We start from the raw sequence: 12,132 nt of genomic DNA on the forward strand, positions 1-12,132 counted from the left end.
CCTGTCTAGCCGGCTTGCTTCCCAGAACGAACGCTCCTTGAGTGTGGTGATCCACAGGGAGTAGCTCAAACCTCCACAGTGCCTGGCCAGGGGCAGGACATTAGCACAGCGAGGGAGGGGTGTGGCAGTGACATCACAAAGGCCTTTTGCAGGACCTCAGGCTATTGGTCAAAGGTGGTGGGGAGGTGGTGACCTCACAGAGAGATGCTGACATCAGGCAGGCAGGATGGGGCAAGGGGCCAGGGAAACCTCAGAGACCCCTGTGGCTTTGCTTCAGCAAGTCTCCTTCTTGAGGTCTCTCTTTGAGGACTGAGAGTGTATTTGGGTTCACATACGTGAGCGCCAGGAGTTTTCTCCTTCCCTTTTAGTGATTTTACTAGAAAACAGCCGTCCCTGTTTAGAAGGTAAGAGCCTCCTCGAGGGAAGGGGTGTCATGGGCGTGTCACAGTTCGGATGCCAGTGGCCCCCCTACAGTGTCAAGAAGTTCCCGCCACCCTGCTCTGTGTTCGCAGGGCGGGAGAGAGCAGCATCCACTGCGGTGATTTGCTCCTAGCTACTGGAGCAGAGCAGCAGGCTCAGCTGTCAGAACTTCCCAGAGGGATGAACGGGGAGGGGCCCATGGCTCTGTAGCAGGAATGCAGAGCAGGCGAGTTCACGGCGGGCATTGTGGGATACTGGGGAAGGCCAGTTATGTTGATATAATAAACAGCAGTGTTTACTCTGTTAATTTAAGTTTGCTGCAAAAAGCTCTAGACCTCTCATCGAAGTTGTTTTATTTTGTCAGCAAAACAGGGCAGTTTTGTCACCATACGTGGCATTGCAGTGTGTACACCAGCCACAAGCTACCGACCGAGATAGCGTTGTGTGTTTTTCACACACCAGAGCAATATAATTCTGCTAAAACAACTTTGTAGTGCAGACCTGGCCAAAGATTCACTCACACACAGCTTGCAAGGAAAACGTCACCTGCTCCTCTGCTTTGCAGAATCCAAACACAACCAAAGCTTGTCAGGCCCTGGTGGCCATGGCAGGGAGTTAGGTGTGGGCAGACACTGTGTTTTAGCTTCACACAGGCACCATGGCTTAGCTGGCTAAAGCATCTGTTTCGTAAACAGGAGATCCTGGGTTCAACTCCCAGTTGTGCCTTGTTGATTGGTTGTTGGGGCACCTGCTATTGGCTACTGTCAGAAGACAAGATTCAGAGCTAGATGGTCCTTTGGTCTAGCCCAGTGTGGTTTTCCTTATGGTTTAAATAACACTCACAGGCACTGATAACAGAGTTACTGAAAGTTTGGGAGTTAGGAACTGATAGGTCAGTGGTCCAGTCCCCACACAGACGACCCCCTCCCTCTGGGACAGGGGCAGGTCTGAGCTCTCACCCAAATGCTCATTGTGGCTGCCAGAATCTGTGGCCAGCTCATTTAGTTTACAGCAAAGGTTGAGTCCTGCTTTGTGCACCACGTGTGAGAATGAAAATCCTAAACCGCCCTTTGAAATAACGAAAGCAGCAGGACGTGTTATTGTCCCTGCCCCCAAGCAGACAGATCAATGGAGAAATGCCGTCAAGTCCAAGGTAACACTCCCCTGCCATTTTACCTTTTTTGCTTGCTAAACTCCTTCTTATCTGCCCGGCCCAGGCTGTCCTCTGCCTCAGCTGCTGCTCCCGGCCTGCTCTAGAGTCAAACACGCAGGGCCCCCAGGGGAACAGAGGCTGGGACAGGGCAGCAGCCTGGGTTGGGCTGGGAAGATGCTGGGAGTTCTCGTTCCCTGAGAACTGGCCTGGCTCCCTTCTCAACAGCAAACAAATCAATTCCACGTCCCCTCCCCAGAAAAACCAGCCTGGAACCAAGGGCAGCAGGGGACGATTCCCTCTAGTTCCCACCGAGGCAGGAGAGAACCCAGGGTGTTTCAAGCAGAGCTTATGGAACTGACGTGGGGAAACCAGCCTTTAACAACAGGCAGTTCCAGTTTAAGCTAAGTGTTTTTAACAATTTCTACAACATTAAATAACCCTTCAATCGTAGTGTCACCATCCATAACATTGCTTCAGCCTTATAGGTTCCTAAGTGCACAACTAAACATCTCTTCAAATCCAAGGGAGTGGAGATCAGTCAATGTTCAGAGTCATCCCATATAAAAGAACCATGTTGTCATACATACTGGCCCCATCATGTGGCCAACGTCTTTCCTTCCTCTCTGTTAAAAGTTTTAGTATTTTGCACAGAAACTTTCTTCCCTCAGTAGAGTCCTGGGAACCAGGGCTGCCAGCCAGACAAACACCTTTAAGAGGCGGCGTAATCTGTCAAAAAATGATCTCCCTCCTTCAGTTCAGTGACAGCCTGAAATGTTACTTATCAGGGCAGAGCCAGAGGATTGAAAGCAGCTACATGAAACCCCTGTGTAGCTAACAGGAATGAACACAAACACTCCCTTGTATCTGAAGAGATGTTTAGTTTTACCCCTGGTAAACTACAAGACTAAAGGGAAAGGCAGTGGTGGTGCCAGATATAAAGAGTGAAACACGAGACAATCATCATAGTTATGCCCATACTGACTGCAAATTATTTCTAAATTCTTCTTACTATCATCACTGTATTATTGTCTCTGGAGTCTAGATATTGACTATATCTTGACCAAGAAATTTAGATCTTGATAAAATAATCAACTATCCCTGGTTAAGGCGATGGACTTGATACCCACTGGGGTGTCCCTACACAGGTTCAAGTACTAACAACAGTGGCTGCCTTTTAGCCATAGATTTTAATCAGGGCAATAAATTGATACAAACTCCTGTAAAATCATTTTCCAGCCCGACTCCTTCACCCACATTCGTTAGGGCATTGGGCCACCATGTGAACATTTCATTTCCCTCCTCAATTTCACACAGAGACACAATTTCCTTTGCACAGATCCATGAACAGAAAAACCTCCCTGTGTCTCTTGTCTGAGCCACGGCATTCGATTCCATTTAAACCTTCTCTCCTGCAATGGCGATGGTCAGACAGAGGGGACGTGGCCACCTTCACCTCTGACAGTGAGATATTGGCTCAGCTCTTTCTTTCTGCTGCTGCTCTTAGTCCATGAAACATCAGGGATGGAATGCAAGGCTGAGTTCAACCCCCTCCGACTCAAAGACTACTTCCAGGATAACACTGAACAGCCCACTGATACACAGTTACCCTCCCACCAACAGCACAAGAAGAACTCCACATGGACTCCTCCTGAGGGTCGAAATCACGGTCTGGACCTATACACAGAATGCTTCCACCGATGTGCACAGGCAGAAATTGTGGAAAAACAACATCGCTTGCCTCATAACCTAAGTTGTGCAGAACACAATGCCATCCACAGTCTCAGAAACCATCCTGACATTATAATCAAAGAGGCTGATAAAGGAGGTGCTGTTGTCATCATGAACAGGTCTGACTACCAAAAGGAGGCCGCCAGACAACTCTCCAATACCAAATTCTACAGGCCACTTCCCTCAGATCCCACTGAGGAATATGCTAAGAAACTGCACCATCTACTCAGGACTCTCCCTACACTAACACCGGAACAAATCAACATACCCTTAGAGCCCTGACCAGGGCTATTCTATCTGCTACCCAAGATCCACAAACCCGGAAATCCTGGACACCCCATCATCTCGGGCATTCGCACTCTCACTGAAGGACTGTCTGGATATGTGGACTCTTTACTCAGACCTTATGCCACCAGCACTCCCAGCTATCTCTGTGACACCACTGATTTACTGAGGAAACTACAATGCGTTGGTGACCTTCCAGAAAACACCATCCTTGCCACCATGGATGTGGAGACTCTCTACACAAACATCCCACACACCGATGGAATACAAGCTGTCAGGAACAGTATCCCTGATGATGCCACAGCACAACTGGTTGCTGAGCTCTGTGCCTTTATCCTCACACACAACTATTTCAAATTTGATGACAAGATATAGCTCCAGATCAGTGGCACCGCTATGGGCACCCGCATGGCCCCACAATATGCCAACATTTTTAAGGCTGACCTGGAACAACGCTTCCTCAGCTCTTGTCCACTCATGCCCCTCTCTACCTACGCTACATTGATGACATCTTCATCATCTCGACCCATGGGAAGGAGACTCTGGAAGAATTCCACCACGATTTCAACAGCTTCCACCCCCACCATCAATCTCAGCCTGGACCATTCTACACAGGAAGTCCACTTCCTAGACACCACGGTGCAAATAAGTGATGGTCACATTAGGACCACCCTATACCGAAAACCTACCAACCACTATGCCTACCTTCATGCCTCCAGCTTCCAGCCCGGGCACACCACACGATCCGTTGTCTACAGCCAAGCACTGAGGTACAACCATATCTGCTCCAACACCTCAGACAGAGACCAACACCTACAAGATCTTTACCAACTATTCTCAAAACTATGATACCCGCACGAGGAAATAAGGAAACAGATCAACAGAGCCAGGGGTGTACCCAACCAACAGATCTCCACTGGCCATCACATACAGTCCCCAGCTAAAACCCCTCCAACGCATCATCAGGGATCTACAACCCATCCTGGACAATGATCCCTCTCTTTTACAGGCCTTGGGTGGCAGGCCAGTCCTCGTCCATAGACAACCTGCCAACCTGAAGCATATTCTCATCAGTAATTGCACACCGCACCATAATAACTCTAACTCAGGAACCAATCCATCCAAAAAACCTCGATGCCAACTCTGCCCACATATCTACACCAGCGACACCATCACAGGACCTAACCAGATCAGCCACACCATCACCGGTTCATTCACCTGCACGTCCACCAATGTAATATACGCCATCATATGCCAGCAATGCCCTTCTGCTATGTACATCGGCCAGACCGGACAGTCTCTATGGAAAAGGATAAATGGACACAAATCAGATATTAGGAATGGCAATATACAAAAACCGTAGGAGAACACTTCAACCTCCCTGGCCACACAATAGCAGATCTTAAGGTGGCCATCCTGCAGCAAAAAAACATCAGGACCAGACTTCAAAGAGAAACTGCTGAGCTTCAGTTCATCTGCAAATTTGACACCATCAGCTCAGGATTAAACAAAGACTGTGAATGGCTTGCCAACTACAAAAGCAGTTACTCCTCCCTTGGTTTTCACACCTCAACTGCTAGAAGAGGGCCTCATCCTCCCTGATGGAACTAACCTCATTATCTCTAGCCTGCTTCTTGCTTGCATATATATACCTGCCCCTGGACATTTCCACTACTTGCATCCGACGAAGTGGGTATTCACCCACGAAAGCTCATGCTCCAATATGTCTGTTAGACTATAAGGTGCCACAGGACTCTTTGCTGCTTTTACAGATCCAGACTAACACAGCTACCCCTCTGATTATTGAGGTGAGAACATGTAGGGATAAAGTGAGAAAGCCCAAAAGCCGTGTAGAGTTGGACCTTGCAAAGGGAATTAAAACCAATAGTAAAAGGTTCTATAGCCATCTAAATAAGAAGAAAACAAAGAAAGAAGAAGTGGGACCGCTAAACACTGAGGATGGAGTGGAGGTTAATAACAACCTAGGTATGGCCCAATATGTAAACAAATACTTTGCCTCGGTCTTTAATGAGGCTAATGAGAAGCTTAGGGATAATGGAAGGATGACAAATGGGAATGAGGATATGGAGGTAGATATTACCACATCCCCGGTAGAAGCCAAACTCGAACAGCTTAATGGGACAAAATCGGAGGGCCCAGATAATCTTCATCCAGGAATATTAAAGGAACCGGCACATGAAATTGCAAGCACATTAGCAAGAATTTTTAATGAATCAGTAAACTCAGGGGTTGTACCGTATGACTGGAGAATTGCTAAAATAGTTCCTATTTTTAAAGAAAGGGAAAAAAAGTGATCCGAGTAACTATAGGCCTGTTAGTTTGACATCTGTAGTATGTAAGGTCTTGGGGAAAAAATTGAAGGAGAAAGTAGTTAAGGACATTGAGGTCAATGGTAATTGGGACAAAATACAGCATGGTTTTACAAAAGGTAGATCGTGCCAAACCAACCTGATCTCCTTCTTTGAGAAGGTAACAGATTTTTTAGACAAAGGAAACGCAGCGGATCTAATTTACCTCGATTTCAGGAAGTCATTTGATACAGTTCCACATGGGGAATTATTAGTTAAATTGGAAAAGATGGGGATCAATATGAAAACTGAAAAGTGGATAAGGAACTGGTTAAATGGGAGACTACAACGGGTCGTACTGAAAGGTGAACTGTCAGGCTGGAGGGAGGTTACTAGTGGAGTTCCTCAGGGATCAGTTTTGGGACCAATCTTATTTAACCTTTTTATTATTGACCTTGGCACAAAAAGCAGGAATGTGCTAATAAAGTTTGCGGATGACACGAAGCTGGGAGGTATTGCTAACACAGAGAAGGACCGGGATATCATACAGGAAGATCTGGGTGACCTTGTAAACTGAAGTAATAGTAATAGGATGAAATTTAATAGTGAAAAGTGCAAGGTCCTGCATTTAGGGATTAATAACAAAAATTCTGGTTATAAATTGGGGACACATCAGTTGGAAGTAACAGAGGAGGAGAAGGACCTCGGAGTATTGGTTGATCACAGGATGACTATGAGCCGCCAATGTGATATGGCCATTAAAAAAGTTAAAGCAGTTTTAGGATGCATCAGGCAAAGTATTTCCAGCAAAGATAAGGAGGTGTTAGTACCGTCATATAAGGCACTGGTGAGACCTCATCTGGAATATTGTGTGCAGTTCTGGTCTCCCATGTTTATGAAGGATGAATTCAAACTGGAACAGGTTCAGAGACAGGCTACTAGGATGATCCGAGGAATGGAAAACCTGTCTTATGAAAGGAGACTCAAAGAGCTTGGCTTGTTTAGCCTAACCAAAAGAAGGCTGAGGGGAGATATGATGGCTCATTATAAATATATCCGAGGACAAAATCTTGAGAGGCCATGCCTCTTCTGGATGAGGCCACACCCCTCACATGACTTCGGCAGCACCGGTAAGTCATGTAAGTTACTTTCACCCCTGCTGGGTACCTAAGGTGGAGCAGGGCTGGGGGAAGGCAAGAGGAGCTGGGGAGCTCTGGCCTGGAAACCCCCCCAGGCTTCAGGGTAAGGCCAACTGGGTCCTGGGGTTGCACAGGGGCAGCCCACGGGTAGGCAGAGGCAGCAGGTCTGAACCCCTTTGCCTGTGATGAGTGGCTGACACTGCAGTCTGCCCTAGGGAACAGGGGCTAAGTGATGACTGGGCAGTAGCCATGACTGAGGCGAAGTGGGGATAGTGGGTGGGGGTTCCCCTGGGAGGAAGCACCCCAGATAACAGGGCACCGGATCCTGGGAGGGACACGGGGGCCAGAGTGAGGTAAGATGGATCACTGGCCTGCAGAGGGTGCTCCGGAGCTGGGACGAGCTAATTCCCTCTGATGACCAGCAGGAGGCGCTGCAGGAGTGAGTCCACACCCTTACCCCACCCCACCCCGGGGTACATGGCGAGGAGGCTGGTGTTGCAGGGGGCAGGGAGTCCTGCAGCCCTCACAGGGGAGAAGGGGGTGATTTCCTGGCTTGACTGCTGATGGTGGTGGCAGGGTGGGGGGCACTGGTGGATTGTGGTCTCATCCCTGCGGGGCTGGAGATGGAGCATGGCCTGCTGGGAGCTGATGTCTCCTCTGTATGTGGGAGGGTGACACTGGCCAAATTGTGGGACCCCCTGTTCCCCCCGGGACAAGGGAGGGGCCTCTCAGCCTTGCCTGCTCTTCTCTCTTTCACCAGGACCTGCCCAAGCAGCTGGCCCAGCCCAGGCCCACCTTCCTCAACGCCAGCAGCTTCAAATTCTGGTGAGTGGAGCGGCTGGGGAGTGGGGGCCTCTCAAGCCCCCCACGGGGAGCAGGGGCCGGGGCACTAGAGCGGGGCAAGGGCTGTGATGGGGGGAGGTGGGGCTGGAGAGATGTCAGGGGTGAAGCTGGGACTCAGGGAGGGAATGGGGCAAGCTGCAGGGAGACAGTGTAGAGAGGGGGATGTCACGGGGCGGGAGCTGGGAAGCTGCGGGGGAGGGGACACAGCCGAGGAGGTACTGGGAGACTGCAGGGGTGCTCAAGAGGCAGTCGGCATGGGGATGTCACGGGCGGGTGCTGGGAAGCTGCGGGGGTGGGGACACAGCCGCGGGGAGGTACTGGGGAGACTGCAGGGGGGTGCTCAAGAGGCAGGAGGCATGGGGGGGGCAGGGCGGGAGCTGGGGGGCTGGGAAGCTGCAGGGGAGGGGACACAGCCGCAGGGAGGTACTGGGGACACCGCAGGGAGGGCTGCTCAAGAGGCAGTAGGCATGGGGGGGAGGCAGGGCGGGAGCTCGTACTGGGGTTGGGGTGTCAGGCCGTCGCGGTTCTCCTTGTGAATGGCACCAGGCTGCAGGGAACCCCACGGCCGGCAGCCCCCCTGCCTCCCAGCCTGGATTCCCAGCCTGGAGCCAGCAGGGGGTGGATGTGACTGCCTCAGGGGCACCGGCTCCGCGGCCCCAGGCCTCCGGGGCACAACGAGGCGCCCCCTAGACAAGCTGGGGGGCTGGGAGGGGGGTGGCAGCAGGGGCACCAGGCCCTCAAGGCTGAGACTCGCCAGCTCATCACAGCAGTGGCTGCGCAAAGTGCCACCAGATCCTGTGTGGCTGCCCCCCCTCCGCCCCCCCATTGCACCCTGAGGGGGGGGGTCTGGTCCCCGCTGAACCCTGGGGCGGGGCTGGACACTGCAGGCAGCCCCCACCCTCGCACTCAAGCACGGGGGGTGGGGGGGATTTTTCTTGTACTCCGATTGGTCAGGGCTCCTCTTCCTATTGGCTGTGTCGGGAGGGGCGGAGCTTCCCGGGGGGCGTCACGTGGCCGCGAGCTGACAGCGCGGCGCCTTTTGAGCTGCACGTGGCGCGGCCCGGAGCACGAGCGGGTAAAGGCTGCGGGGGGGCCCCGAGCTCCCCAAATCTCCCCAGGCCCCCTCCCCAATACCTCCCCTCCGTGCCCCCTCCAAATGCCTCCCGCCCCTACCACCACTGCCCCAAACACCCCTGAGCTCCCCAAATACCCCTGCTCCCCTGTCTACCCCGTCCCCAAATACCCCCCCAGCGCACAATGCCTCCCACCCCCTCTACACCCCGTGCCCAAATACCTTCCACCCCCTTGTCTAGCTCCCCTGCCCCCAAATACCTTCCACCCCCCTCTTCTACCCCCACCCCCTTCTACTCCTGCCCCAAATACCTCCCCCCTCTTCTACCCCCACATCTAGCCCCCTGTCCCCAAATACCTCCCATCCTCTCCCTCATCTACCTCTGCCCCCAAATACCCCTGCCCCTCTTCTACCCCTGTCCACAAATACTTCCCACCCCATTGTCTACCCTGTCCCCCAATGCCTCCCACCCCTCTACGCCCGTGCCCAAATACCTTCCACCCCCTCATCTATCCCCGTGCCCCCAAATACCTTCCACCCCCTCATCTATCCCCTGTGCCCCCAAATACCTTCCACCCCCTCTTCTACCCCCACCCCTTCTACTCCTGCCCCAAATACCTCCCCTCTTCTACCCCACATCTAGCCCCTGTCCCCAAATACCTCCCATCCTCTCCCTCATCTACCTCTGCCCCCCAAATACCCCTGCCCCCTCTTCTACCCTGTCCCCCAAATACCCCCCCCAGCGCCCAATGCCTCCCACCCCCTCTACGCCCCGTGCCCAAATACCTTCCACCCCCCTCATCTATCCCCTGTGCCCCAAATACCTTCCACCCCTCTTCTACCCTCACCCCTTCTACTCCTGCCCCAAATACCTCCCCTCTTCTACCCCCACATCTAGCCCCTGTCCCCAAATACCTCCCATCCTCTCCTCATCTACCTCTGCCCCCCAAATACCCCTGCCCCCTCTTCTACCCTGTCCCCCAAATACCCCCCCAGCGCCCAATGCCTGCCACCCCCTCTACACCCTGTGCCCAAATACCTTCCACCCCCCTCATCTATCCCCTGTGCCCCCAAATACCTTCCACCCCCTCATCTATCCCCCGTGCCCCCAAATACCTTCCACCCCCTCTTCTACCCCCACCCCTTCTACTCCTGCCCCAAATACCTCCCCTCTTCTACCCCACATCTAGCCCCTGTCCCCAAATACCACCCATCCTCTCCTCATCTACCTCTGCCCCCCAAATACCCTTGCCCCCTCTTCTATCCCCCGTCCACAAATACTTCCCACCCCCCTCATCTACCCCGTCCCCGAAATACCCCCAGCCCCCAATGCCTCCCACCCCCTTTTACACCCCGTGCCCAAATACCTTCCACTCCTTGTCTAGCTCCCTGCCCCCAAATAGCTTCCACCCTCATCTATCCCCACCCCAATACCTCCTACCGCCCACATCTAGCCCCTGTCCCCAAATACCTCCCATCCTCCCTCCTTCTACCCTCTGCCCCAAATACCTCCCCCTCTTCTAGCTCCCCAAATACCTCCCATCCTCCCCTTCTACCCCTGCCCCAAATACCTCCCCCTCTTCTAGCTCCCCAAATACCTCCCATCCTCCCCCTCCTTCTACCCCCTGCCCCAAATACCTCCCCCCTCTTCTAGCCCCCCAAATACCTCCTATCCTCTCCCTTTTCTACCCCCACCCCCCCAAATACCTCCCAGACCAGAACATAATATGGAAAAAAGCAGGATTTCTTCCTTAAAAAAACCACCACAACAAAAAAACAAAGGCCCAGGCATTCACAGTGCAAAGTCAAGGGAGATCACCACCAATTAACTTTTAAAATGGACGCTGTAGCCTTGCCTATATTTTTCACAAAAGAGAAGCAGGACAGAATTTCACTGAATTGAGCCCTTGCAGACTGAATTGCATTTGAATACCTCTTCAGGTTGCAAATTTAAACCACCCTCTTGGCTTGTGTTGGTGTTTTGCTTTGTTTTTGTTTTATATTTAATAGAATCATGTTTTACTTTTAATTGTGTTAGCAGATAAAATGAAATACACAAATCAGTGTGTAAGTTTAGGGTTATAAAGAATTATGCAATGTTTGTATAAACTGCAGTTTTAACATTTTGGTTATAATATTTTATTTTCTGTGTTTAATTACATTTTCTTCATATTGTTTTTGCTATATACTATTAAATTACAAAACCCCTCTGTGTTAAAAGAACATTCATGTTATGGAGTCAAATACTTAGAAGTTGGCAAATGCCAGAATTTTAAGGTTGCCCAAGCATCGAATAAAAACATTTCAGCTCCCTTTACTTCCCAGTACATGAGAAACTAATATTGTCCCAGGGATAAAACAAAATACTACCGAATTAAAAAAAAGCCCTGAACCTATAGATTGTGGCAAATTTCTTTGGACCTGAGTCCTTGGTACATATATCGTACGTGCAGTTTTTTTCCATTAGGCCTGCTTTCCATCCACAAACTCTACCACTGAAGCTGATGGGAGCTGCAGGCATTCAGCGCCTTTGAACATCAGGTCACTTTTTGTAAGTACTGAGTATCTGTGAGTCTCACTGACCTCAAAGGGGTTTGTGGGTGAAAATCAGACCATTGTTGTTTACATGCCTAAATGTGGTGTGAAGTGCCTGACTTTTAGGCAAAAAGGTTAAATATATACAGACATGTTGGCCTGGATGACTACAATATTAGAGAAGGGAGCTCGGACATAAATCCTGTCCACTGCAGAGATTCTATGGAAAGTTTCCCAAGGGAGTTTTCATCCTTCAGATAGATCTTAGTGTAAAATTGCTTGACTTCATGAAGAAGGTATTGCAATTGATCCATCACACAAAGGAAAGTAGTACCTTAGAGGCCTTTCTGAACTTGTTATTGCTGTTTCAGTTTCGCTACATGGTCAGTGGATATCTGGTCTCTGAAGCAAAGCTGTCGTTATGTTTAGTACAGTGTCTGTGCTTTTAAGTAAATCAAAGGACTTCATGGAGGTTTCTCATTGATATTACAAGAAATGATGAGAGAAATCATGGTCTTCTTGGCTGACATTGACATGTCAGGGTGTGTACATTAATTAGGGGTTTGTGGTTATATAAAAATGGAGCTAAGATAATCAAAGGAAATAATTCTTTTAACTATAATTAATGATCAAATGAATTAATTCAAA

General features: G+C 50.6%; 1 protein-coding gene and 1 non-coding gene across 5 annotated transcripts in view; both read left to right on the plus strand.

Moving 5' to 3' along the window:
- Positions 1 to 12,132, plus strand: part of LOC120375536 (bone morphogenetic protein receptor type-1B-like) — a 279,242-nt gene that overhangs the window by 218,978 nt on the left and 48,132 nt on the right. The window contains exons 1-3 of one of the 4 annotated variants that reach the window (XM_039496233.1): positions 6,813 to 7,025; positions 7,795 to 7,859; positions 11,417 to 11,500. The exons of 1 other annotated variant lie outside the window; for it this stretch is intronic. The gene's annotated coding sequence lies outside the window, so the exon portion shown is untranslated. Of the gene's footprint in view, positions 1 to 6,812; positions 7,026 to 7,794; positions 7,860 to 8,881; positions 8,953 to 10,705; positions 10,891 to 11,416; positions 11,501 to 12,132 lie in introns of those variants that run through there. 2 more of the 4 variants (XM_039496232.1, XM_039496234.1) reach the window with 2 other exon arrangements.
- TRNAT-CGU lies at positions 1,073 to 1,146 on the plus strand. The gene has a single exon. It is a non-coding gene; the product is annotated as a tRNA-Thr (tRNA).

This window comes from Mauremys reevesii, linkage group 12 (genome assembly GCF_016161935.1).
Source record: "Mauremys reevesii isolate NIE-2019 linkage group 12, ASM1616193v1, whole genome shotgun sequence".
In the NCBI taxonomy this organism is placed as follows: Eukaryota; Metazoa; Chordata; order Testudines; family Geoemydidae; genus Mauremys; species Mauremys reevesii.